This window comes from Puma concolor, chromosome C2 (assembly GCF_028749965.1).
Source record: "Puma concolor isolate L17-30 chromosome C2, mPumCon1.1.hap2, whole genome shotgun sequence".
NCBI classification, from domain to species: Eukaryota; Metazoa; Chordata; class Mammalia; order Carnivora; family Felidae; genus Puma; species Puma concolor.
The window spans coordinates 64,544,673-64,556,427 of NC_141675.1; the positions used below are offsets into that span (position 1 = coordinate 64,544,673).

The 11,755-nt window shown below is 39.0% G+C and overlaps 1 protein-coding gene across 8 annotated transcripts in view; it reads right to left on the reverse strand.

Moving 5' to 3' along the window:
• Positions 1-11,755, reverse strand: part of TNIK (TRAF2 and NCK interacting kinase) — a 405,908-nt gene that overhangs the window by 254,209 nt on the left and 139,944 nt on the right. The gene's annotated exons all lie outside the window — the stretch shown is intronic.

Here is an 11,755-nt window from a genome sequence, read left to right on the forward strand (position 1 = left end):
AGATAAGTAAAATATCACTCGGCCACCCAGACGTTTACAGCTGGGTAGGAAGGGGCAGGAAGGGTTTTAGCAACTAAGATACGAGCAAGGTCAGGAAGTGCCAAAGCCCCAAGAGTACACATGACTTCCCGCAGGGGATGACAAGGGAAGGTGTGTGCACACTGCAAACAGGGTGTCTTCGAGTCAAGCCCGTCTTTGGGGGGCTGCATGTCCACTCACCACCCGCTAAAGCGTGGGGAAAGGAAATGAGAGAGGAGACATTTTATGGCCCTGATCCTCATGCCCTCAGTTGCCCTAATGGCTGCTCCAAAGCAGAGAAGACCAGACAATACTTGTCATGTCGGATTTTCAAAATGTGTGCACAACTGTGTAGGTGTTACGCTTAAGATATGAACAACAGCAACAAAAAAGACCAGAAGGAAATACAGCAAAAGGGTTAATAAGGTTAATATTAAAAAATTATACCTAGATGGGAGGATTAAACAATTGCGGGTTCATTCTGTATTTTTCTACTTCTAACCAAATTATCAAAACAATGTTATTTTTATAATAATAAATGCCTATGCCACTATGTAGTGTATCATTTAAAATATTTCCATTTTCAAATGAAAATGAAGTTGAAACTTGAGGGTGGTATCTTGACTACCCACAGTAGCCACTTTCCGATGGGGCTCAGAAAACAGAAGTCCTGTGGAGGATTTCACTACCTCAGACACAAACCACTAAGGAAGCATTTGCCCAAATTGCCCAGTTCTTGGTGGCTACCCAACGGGCCAGAAGATCTAGTTCACTGAATGCTTTCAACCTGTTGTGCCAGGCCTCTTCTCTTGACTGGGGTCTCTTTTCTGTTTTGCTATCAATTTTCAAATTTCTAAAATACATCCAGTAAATTCACCATTTCCTCTGTCTATCGTGTTGAACCTTAATAAATGGCCACACTTTTTTCAGCAGGATGGCACACTGCCCAGTTCATTAATTCGGTAGTATCACCTGTGTGTCTCTGGCAACACTAGCTACTTCGGCTTTCACAAGATGCGTATATCCGAATTCTGGTTTATGGCTGAAATCCAGCAGCTCCCAAGTGGGGCACTTCCTTGAGTATTCATGGCAATTACTAATGCTTACAGATGAGGGTATTGGACCACAGAGTGCCATTAGGTGTACTTCTGACCTTCAAGATCTGTGCGTGCTTAACTTCACATGGATCCCGCCTGCGCCCAGCATGCTACCATGAGTAAGAGATTACATTTCAGGGGAATCGCTCAGCAATCACGGAGACAGTGTTTTGAAAATGAAGGAAGTAAGAATACAAATGTTTAGAAACTACTCAGGAGATTTTTACCAGCAAATAGTCTATAAATTCAAAACCTGGAATATTGCCTCTGAGGATTCTAGCTTGTCCAATTTTGAAAAATTTATCTTTGTCGTTATTTGTGATACTGCTTACCAACTCTTAGCTTACACACAAACCAAACAGGCTAGAATTGCATACAGCTAAAAATCACAGAACAGTAGAGCTGGAAGGCAATTTAGAGGTCCTCAGCTTCAACCTGCTCGTTTTAAACATTAGGGAAATCATGGGTGTGAGAGATTGGGTAATTGATGGAAGACACACAGAATTAGTGGCAGAGGGGGTTCCAGAAACAGCTCAATCCTCTTTTTCTTACCTATTGGTCCTAGAAAGTGAAGTCTACAATTGTTCCTTTTGTCGTTACATGGATATTTCATAAGAGTCCTCTTGCAAGTACAAATAACACCAACAGTGTGAAATTCACTTATAATAATAATTTTCAAAAAGATTATTGTGAAATAACAAACATGTAGCCATGTTTCCTCAAAGCAGGGCTCTGGCTCGGAGGAGAGGTGGGAGAAAAGGAGTCCCAGCATGTAAACAGTACAGAAAAACACATATATACAAACAGCAGGTCTATTACTCTGAGACCTGCAATCCCACTACCCTCATCTTGAGAATAAATGCTGATAGCAGTTCCCTCTGAAAATTCATTCCTTTCAATAAATCATTTATTGTACTAAATTAACTGCTAGGAGACTACTTTTTCTGTTGGTACTTTTCTGAGCAGCCTGAAAACAGGCCTTCAGGAGGCATGCTATGTATGGTTTCATCTGATATGGGTCTGGACAGGAGATGCAGGGGTGGGATACACTGAGGTACGGAGGCTAATTTCAACATCCTATCCTGAATCTTTAGGGGCTCAGTAAATGTTGAATGCTCTGTGCCATATCACGTGACACTCATAAACACAGAGACATGTAGATGACAAGTAATAACATGAGGAAAATGAGCCACCCTCTTCAGAGGCGAGGACCACTATGCTCTGTTGCTGAAGTCACCTGCAAACCGCATCCCTTAATGTGACCTTAATACAAACTTCAGGTGTGAGAGAAGATTTCTGTATTAGGAGAACCTCTACTTCTGCCTTATCCCTCTGCACTGAGAGCCACAATGCTGACTTAGCCTTCCTCCCCTGGCTATGACTCTGAGACATCTGGTTGGCACCTTGGAGCAAGGGTCTTGTGAGGAGAGCCTGGGAAAATGATGGACTCAATTCTCCATTGACAACACAACTAGTAGATCCATGTAGAGCTAAAGGCCAACTTCTCCAAGCTGCAGTGCCGTCCCATTCCTGCCTCTCTGGGATTTAAGTAGGTATTCACCACAGGGCTCCATGGGTATGGTCTTAGATGTATAAAATAGGAAGTAGGGTGCCTGGGTGGCTCAACTGGTTGAGTGTCCAACTCTTGATTTTGGCTCAGGTCATGATCCCAGGGTTGTGAGATCCAGCTACATGTCAGGCTCCACACTTAGAGTGGAGCCTGCTTAAGATTCTCTCTCTCTCTCTCTCTCTCTCCCGCTCTGCCCCTCTCCACCACTCATGCTCTCTCTCTCAAATATATATATATATATATATATATATATATATATATATAATTTAAATATATATAAATATATATATATAATTTAAATATATATAAATATATATATAATTTAAATATATATAAATATATATAATTTAAATATATATAAATATATACAATTTAAATATATATAAATAAATATATATATATATATATATATATAATTTAAATGTATATAAATATATACTTTGGAGGGAGTCCAAAGGGAGTAGAAGGGAGTCCTTCTACTTTGGAGGGAGAAGAGGAAAGAGTTGCTGCTATTTCAATATTTAGTAATTCTAGCTTTTTAAAACCTCCCTCACTAGCCACAGTGACAAAAACACAGCTTTATTTCTAAAGACAGATCCCCATGGGCAATTAAGTAATTCAGTTCAGCCTCCTCAACTGATGATAATGTTGTTAACTGTGAATCCACATTTTTATTTTCCTCTTAAAAAAGAGTTGGAGCACAAAGAAATATCCTGAGCTCACCCTGGTCTCTTAATATTGAAGAGAACAAACACAATACTCTATTCATTCATTCAATCATTTACACAAATTCATTCATTTACCCAAACATTAGTGCATTGTGGTGCTGTGTGCTAGTTCATATGAACTTCCTTCTAGGACAGTATATTGGCTTGCTAGGACTGCCAGAACAAATTACCACAAACTGGGTGGCCAAAAAAAGAAAATGAAAAACAAATTTATTCTGTCACCGTTCTGGAGGCTAGAAGTCTGAAATCCAGGTGCCATTTGAGTTGGTTTCTCAGGGAGGTTCTGAGGGAGAATCTGTTCCATGCCTCCCCTCTAGCTCTTGGTGGCTGCTTCCATTCCTTGGTGTTCCTTGCCTTGTAAACCCATCACTCCAATCCCTATCTCTGTCTTCACATGGACTTCTCTCTTGTGTCTGTGTCATCTCTCCTATTCTTATTAGACACCAGTCATACTGGATTAGGGCCCGCCCTGAGTATGACCTCCTCATCTGCAAAGACTCTATTCTAAGCATAATCATATTCACATGTGCTGGGGCTTAGGACTTCCGCATATCTTTTGGGGGGACAGAATTCAACCCCCAACAGAGAGCATGAGTCCCACCGTGTGGTCATAGCTGATTTATACTATTGCCTTCTCTACCAAGCAAGAGCCTGTCACTGACATTAAGAAGATTAGAGTCTAGAAAGAGCAATACACAAATCTATCTTCCTTGCTCTTATCTCAGCTGCAGTTTTAGCTTTGTGGATTTTTCTATGTTCTTATTGCCTATCTCTACCTGAAGACTGTATGCTCCCAAAGCATAGGCACCATGTCTGCTTTCTGCTTCCCACTACATTCCCATATCCTTTCACAGTACCACAGACAGAACAGCTTGCAAGAAATAATTGTTGAATAAATGTATAGATAGATGAATGAATTAACTAGATGCAAGCAGGAATGAGAAAAGCCTATAAAGAGTAATAGTGGTACACACAATCGGCCAACAATGAGAAAGAAATCATTGATCCTGATTAGTAGGACTATGGAAGGTTTCATGAAAGAGAAGGCATTTGAACTCAGTCTTGTGGGATTAGTAGAATCTTATAAATGAATAAAGAGTAAAATTTATCCCTTGCTGAGCAAACAGTATGAGCAAAGGCCTGGAGATATAAAGCCTGGTCTTTGGGGGGAACGGCTAATATACCCGATAAGCTGGAGCAAAGGGTACCTAAAGGATGTGAAAATACTTGGGATGAGAAATGGGATGAAAGGTAACTCTGAGCACAGGCCATTCTGGGTGCGGTAAGATGCCACTGGACTTTCTTGAGAAGGGAAATGACATGATCCTACCTGTGCTTCAAAAGGAAAAAAAATACACAGAAATGATTCACGCATGTGTTCCTTCTTTACCTTCCTGCCTGAGTGATAGTTCTTATATTACTACAAGGAGATTTTTATATTCACCTGTGTATCTACTATGAACTTATTTGCCTGAGGAGCTAAGAACCATAAAGTTGACCCTTGAATAACATGGGTCTGAACTGTGCGGGTCCACTTATACACAGATCGTTTTTTTTCAATAAATACAGTACAATACTATAAATGTATTTTCTCCTCCTTGATTTTCTTAATAACATTTTCTTTTCCCTAGTTTACTTTATTGTAAGAATACAGTATATCACACATATAACTTACAAAATACGTGTTAATGGACTGCTTATGTTATCAGTAAGATTTCCAATCAACAGGAAGCTATTAGTAGTTAAGTTTGGGGGGACTCAAAGTTATAAGCAGATTTTTGACTGTGTGGGGTATCAGCACCCCAACCCCCCACATTGTTCAAGGGTCAACTGTACATAAGTGATCACAACTCATAATTATTAATTAATTACATTATATGTAGTATATTATTATATAACTTATATAATTAATACTAATTTTATAGTTAAAAGATATCTTAGAAGTACTTTAATAGGATGATGTCACAGGACCTAAACTGCTTCCCAGGATAATAACTTGAAATTTAAAACCCAAGAGAAGATGATTTTGTACCAGCTAATTTTGTACTCTTTGTACCAGAGTAATAAGAAGGACTTTTATGTATAGCAAAGCATTCTAACTTCTGGGTCCAGCCTAATTCTTTGGTTTTGATTTGAGCACGGCAAGCCCACAAACCAATAACATTCAAACCTGAGGTAGGGTGGGGCTACCATCTGTTGTTCTCTCCATGAAGCACCAGGGACCCTACCACTTACCACTGACATCTGGAGAGCAGCCAGGCACCATTATAGTAGGACCCGAGGAGACACTCCAGTTCCCCATGGAGACCTGCTCAGTAGCCAAAATTCTATCAAATGGAGAGATGCTTATTATGGTCTTGATTCTCCAAAGGTCTCTGGTAATAACACAAATATTCTTGGGAAGAAGTATTTAGCTATTGACCTGTAAGGGTATTCATTATATGGAACTGTTAACCAAGAGAAACAGCTACCCCAAAGAGAACCTCGCCCAGCCAACAAGTTCCCCTAAGGCAAGTGGGGGACTGAGTGCAAAGAGAGGCCCTAAGTGAGCAGGATGGAGACGGCATGAAGGAGAAAGAAAACTCATTTCATCCTCACAAACCCTAGAAGATAGGCCCCAGAATTTCTAGTTTACAATCATCTTTGTTATTTAGACTGTAAGACAACAGAAGGGTCAGGACTGTGTTTACCTGTTTCACACTGGTATCCAAGTCCTAAGACTATGCCTAGTACTTAAATGTGTGCTGAAAAGGAGTGAGCTGCCAGGAGGAATGTCACTCTTCTGTGGCACCTTGAGCACATTTCTCTGACCATGAGCATACCCATCACAAAATTATGCCTATGAGTCACCCTCTCCCACTGGTCAGTAAACTTCCTAAGGAAAGGAAAGAAGTTTGCTTATTTTTAGTATAATGTCTGGCATTTAGAAAATATACAATTCTTGAGTCTCAGGGGGCTGAAATAACTTGCATGAAACTAAATAGCTAATTAACAAGAGGCTTAGGTTTGAGCCGGGTCTCTCTGCATCTAAAATCTATACTCTTTATTGTAGAAAAACATCCTATGTATGACATGGTTTGACCTGAAACTGGTCTTGTGAAAGAAGATTCTTTAGAAACAGGTTAGCAACTGTGCTTCAGTCTTGTAAGACAGACAATCTATATAATTTTTTACTATGAGTGTTTTAATTATCTAATGCTTAGTCAAAATACAGGCAAAACAGGGGCGCCTGGGTGGCGCAGTCGGTTAAGCGTCCGACTTCAGCCAGGTCACGATCTCACGGTCCGTGAGTTCGAGCCCCGCGTCGGGCTCTGGGCTGATGATGGCCCAGAGCCTGGAGCCTGTTTCCGATTCTGTGTCTCCCTCTCTCTCTGACCCTCCTCCGTTCATGCTCTGTCTCTGTCTCAAAAATAAATAAACGTTAAAAAAAAAATACAGGCAAACCATAATTTTAAACACATGCAAAAGCACCCCCAAAAGTTGAGTCCAAGTAATCATTTTCTAAAATACAGATTTTTAATTACTAATGGTCTTAAACTTCTGTTTAAAAAGGATGAGCATAGGTAGAGATAGAAAGTTTTAGAGAAATCCAAAGCAAACTTTTTAGTAAGTCAATTTCTATTTTATATATATGCTAGCTCTCATTAGGAAATATTGAAAATCTCCTGTTCAAACCTATTCTCCTAAAACCTGTAGCCATGTTCATACTAAAAAAAAGAGAGAGAGAGAGAGAGAGAGAGAGAGAAGAAGAAATCATCAAAAGCTAATTATTTTTACACTACAGTTCCTCATGTAGCCAACGGCCAATCCTTTGCCAAAAAGACCAAAAACTGTTTTTGAAATTGAAAAAAGAAACTTCGAAAATGCACTAAGCTTAAGTCCTCTTTCATAAGCTCTCAAATTAAGTTAAATTAATTTAAACTTTCATGCAATACATTCCATCTTAGTGGACTCCAAAAATTAATATTGTACCTCCCAATACTCCAATAAGATGAATGTAAAAAAAATTATACTAGACTCAAAATGTTCAATATCACATGTAAAAAAATTAGTAAAGAAATTCTATCCTGAGGAATGTTTTATCCTTTTTACTTTATACTTTTACTAATGGGTGACTTTCTATCATTTTGTAGAAATGTTGCTGCTGTTGGGTAAGAATTCTGTATAGTTGAGCCCTTAACCATAGTCTGGAAGAAATTTAACATAAAGACAAGTTAAAATGACGATAGCATTGTTTATCCCATAACTGATGAACTAACAAGTCTAACTATTAAGTTTTACAAAACACACCTTTACCATCTTTTCTTGGTACTCTTAAAAAGCTTTGCAAAGGGGCGCCTGGGTGGCGCAGTCGGTTAAGCGTCCGACTTCAGCCAGGTCACGATCTGGCGGTCCGTGAGTTCGAGCCCCGCATCAGGCTCTGGCCTGATGGCTTGGGGCCTGTTTCCGATTCTGTGTCTCCCTCTCTCTCTGCCCCTCCCCCGTTCATGCTCTGTCTCTCTCTGTCCCAAAAATAAATAAACGTTGAAAAAAAAAAAAAAAAAAAGCTTTGCAAAGGTACTAAGAGTTCCAGAGCAAGACATTCAGTGAAGTTAGTTTGTTGGCTGGTTGGTTGGCTGAATAGGTCATTCGTTGGTTGAACAAATTAATTTTTAAACATTTATCTTAGACTCCTGAACCAAGAAAATGGGTTTTGGAGCAGTTGTTTGGAGAATCAAGTTTCTTAAAACTCCTTTAGAGCCTACAGTTTCTCAAGGCAGTCAAGGGAAAGCACTGGGACCTTTTTAAAGTACTAGCGGTTAACAAGGAAAATGCTCTCAAAAGATCATTAAGAAATTCTCCAGGGACACCTGGGTAGCTCAGTCAGTTAAGCGCCCAGCTCTTGATTTCGAATCGGGTCATGATCTCCAAGGTTCATGAGATCGAGCCCTGCATCTGGCTTTGCACTGACAGTGCCGAGGCTGCTTGGGATTCTCTCTCTCCCTCTCTCTCTGCCCCTCCCCCGCTCATGTTCACTCTCCCTCTCTCTCTCAAAATAAATAAACTTAAAAAAAATTTTTCTGCCAAAGGTTATAACCACTTTGTTGTAGATTCCAGCTACCCTAACAGATATTCCAGTGATGCCTTCCAGAAGCATCAATTTGAGAAGGCAAGATGCCCTAACTACCTCTTTACAGGGTGAGTCAGTTTCTAAACAATGCAATTTAAAACATCTGTCCTCACCTACTCTTAGAGGGATACTGAGAAGATTCAGAAGAAAATGACTGACAGCAGCAGAAGAAGCCCCAATACTGGGGCTACGCACGAATGTCTGTGACCCTTGAACAATGTGGGGGGTTAGGTGGGTAGGCCTACCCCACACACAGTCAACAATCCTCATATAACTTCTGACTCCTCAAACACTTAACTACTAAGTGCCTACTGTTGACCAGAAATCTTACTGATAACATAAACAGCCAATTAACCCAAATTTTGTAAATGTATTATGTACCATACTCTTATAACAAAGTAAGCAAGAGAAAAGAAAGTGTTATTAAGAAAATCAAGGAAGAGAAAATACATTTACAGTACTGGATTGTATTTATATATAAAAAAAGTCCATGTATAAGTGGACATTCACACAGTTGAGACATTCATTGTTTAAGGGTCAAATGCACTTGATTGCCAGTGCCTGCAAAAGAACCTTATTCTTAGGGGAAGATGATTGCCCTGATCCATTTACCTCCTTATTACTGATCAAGCCTGAGAAAAGGAAGCCCTCCATGGGCCCCTGGCTTCTTCTACATTGGCTCATTATACTTAACTGCTTACCTGTTATTTAATTAGCAGCCAGAGCTAATAGATCAAAGATATTTCTGATTTGAATGTTCTAGTTAAGTACCCATGGTGACATTCTAATATATTTTCTGTTGCCCCTAAATTGACTAATAAAACTAAAGTAACTGCTATTGGGGATTTCACTATAACGATCTACAAATAAAAAGTTAACCTCAGTTAAGATAAAAAGAAAATATTCAGGAAAATTATCTCTGAAAGGAAACAAAGAAACTGATCTGGCCATCTCACTGTCAGTCTCCCCAGGTTGAAACTGTAGAGTGGAAAGAGATGAGATTGAACTTTATGATATTTAAAGAGAAAAACTTCTTCCGGCTTCAGTTTAGTACTATCGGAAAAATAAGGTCATTACTTAATTCTTTGTTGTTGAAAGGTATGAATTTCTCGTCATCAAGATTTCCTTCCCAAGGACATGATTTATGCAAAAAGAAACAAAAATGGTCAATGCCTATCTATTGGTTTGGACTCAAAACAACAGCAGCGACAACAACAAACTTGCTAATGGTCTTTTAACAAAATAAGAATAATCCCATGTGGACATACTTCACACAAAGTAATATCACTTGGACCTCACATTAGTTAGAAAGCTTTTGCTACCTTCATGAATGATGTTCCAAAAGACAGGGCAAGGGAAGACGGCATTGTAAAGAGGCTACGTCTGACAGAAAAAAATCTTATTTGGTTATTAACATTTCCACTACTGCTGGCTTGCCTAACACAGGACTGGCTGTGTTCTCTTCTCCCAACATCGAGAAACAATGGGACCCTGCAGATGAAATGTGTCATCTTCCACCCATAGGCGCCTTCACAGGAGGGAGAGTGTTGGATCAGATACCCAGAAGCTGTGACATCTGTAACTCAGTTAATTCCAATTAAAAGTACAAAAGAAAACATTAATAATAATAATAACAAAAATAAATTTTAAAACCCTGTATGTAAGTGGCATTGGAAGAAGGGGGGAACAACCTTTTTTTTTTTTTTTAAGCAACAGCTGTGCAGACTAATTTTTTTTTTTAAATCATTCATATACTTTCCAAAGCATCCATTCCCAACTGCTGCCTTCGTACTGGCAAACCCAAGAAATTCAAGACATGTAAACAAGAATAGATTTGCCCTTAAATCCCAAGGTCAAAGGCAGCATCTGTTGTTTCAGAGAACAAGGAGGGCTTTCTTTTTGCTGGTTAGTTTGTTGTGGGTTTTTTTAACAGAAAAAAAAATGTAAGCATAAATTTTCTAGATGTTTCCTCATCACCTTAGGTGGTGCAAAATAGAAAAAACCTGCATAAAAGAAAACAAACATCCCGTGTTTTGATATTTGAGTTGCATGGATGAAAGGCTGGCCATGCTGTGATTTTTAAAGCTGACAGGAAAATTCATTTTCATACCAAGTTCCCCTCATGCCATTTGGCTATTAAATTATTCAAGGAATTTCTCTGCTTCTAAAGATTAATAACATCAACCCAAACCATTTCTGAAAAGTACTTTCACCTCCTGTAGGAGACAGATGGACCACAGGAAAGCAGCCTATCATATTACAGGCAGACAAAAAGATTTCAGATTACCAGATTAACACACCAGGCGGGGAAAAAATGATGGCAGTGGCAAGATATGAAATACTGACAAATGGAACCAAATATTCTTCAGAGCCTTCTTTGTGAAAATAAACATAATTTGGAGTCCATTGCATTTCAATTTTACCTGTCTCGCGTTCACAAACCCAGCTAATTAGCATAATGTCAGTTCCAATTTAACCAAAGCCTTCGAAAATCTAGTGGAGCCTTATTAAAATACACTGGTATCAGGGGACAAAGGCACCACCTGCTTTAAAGGCCTTTTGTGTTCTAGTAAGAAATGTGTTTTAAAATCTGGGTATATAGTTTGGATCCACAGTATTGCAGACTGTGGGCTTTTTTTTCTTGGTACTTTCTGTGTATTTAAAACATCAGCATCCCTTGAGAAGATATTCTTGCTCCTATAAAACCTAACACTTCCTAATTATCAATTCTCTCATAAATAAAGGGATTTCCCAAAAGTTGTATTTCAGAAAGCGTCAATATGAAACGATTACAATACTATTAAAATCTATGAATATGTGATCTGTATTTGTAGATTCACAGAAGCAGGCAGTGTTTATTTTTTCATATATATATATATATATATATATATATATACACACATATATACACACACATATATATACATATATATATATATTTAATTCTTATTTATTTTTGAGAGAGAGACAGAGTGCGAGTGGGGAAGAGGCAGAGAGAGAGGGAGACACAGAATCCGAAGCAGGCTCCAGACTCTGAGCTGTCAGCACAGAGCCTGAAGCGGGGCTGGAACTCACGAACTGTGAGGTCATGACCTGAGCCGAAGTCGGATGCCCAACTGACTGAGCCACCAGGCAACCCATGAATACACTTTTTAATTAAATACTTAAATTTAATTCCACAAATAATGCAAGAAACATTCTCATTTTAAAGTGAATAATCCAGAGAAAGGTC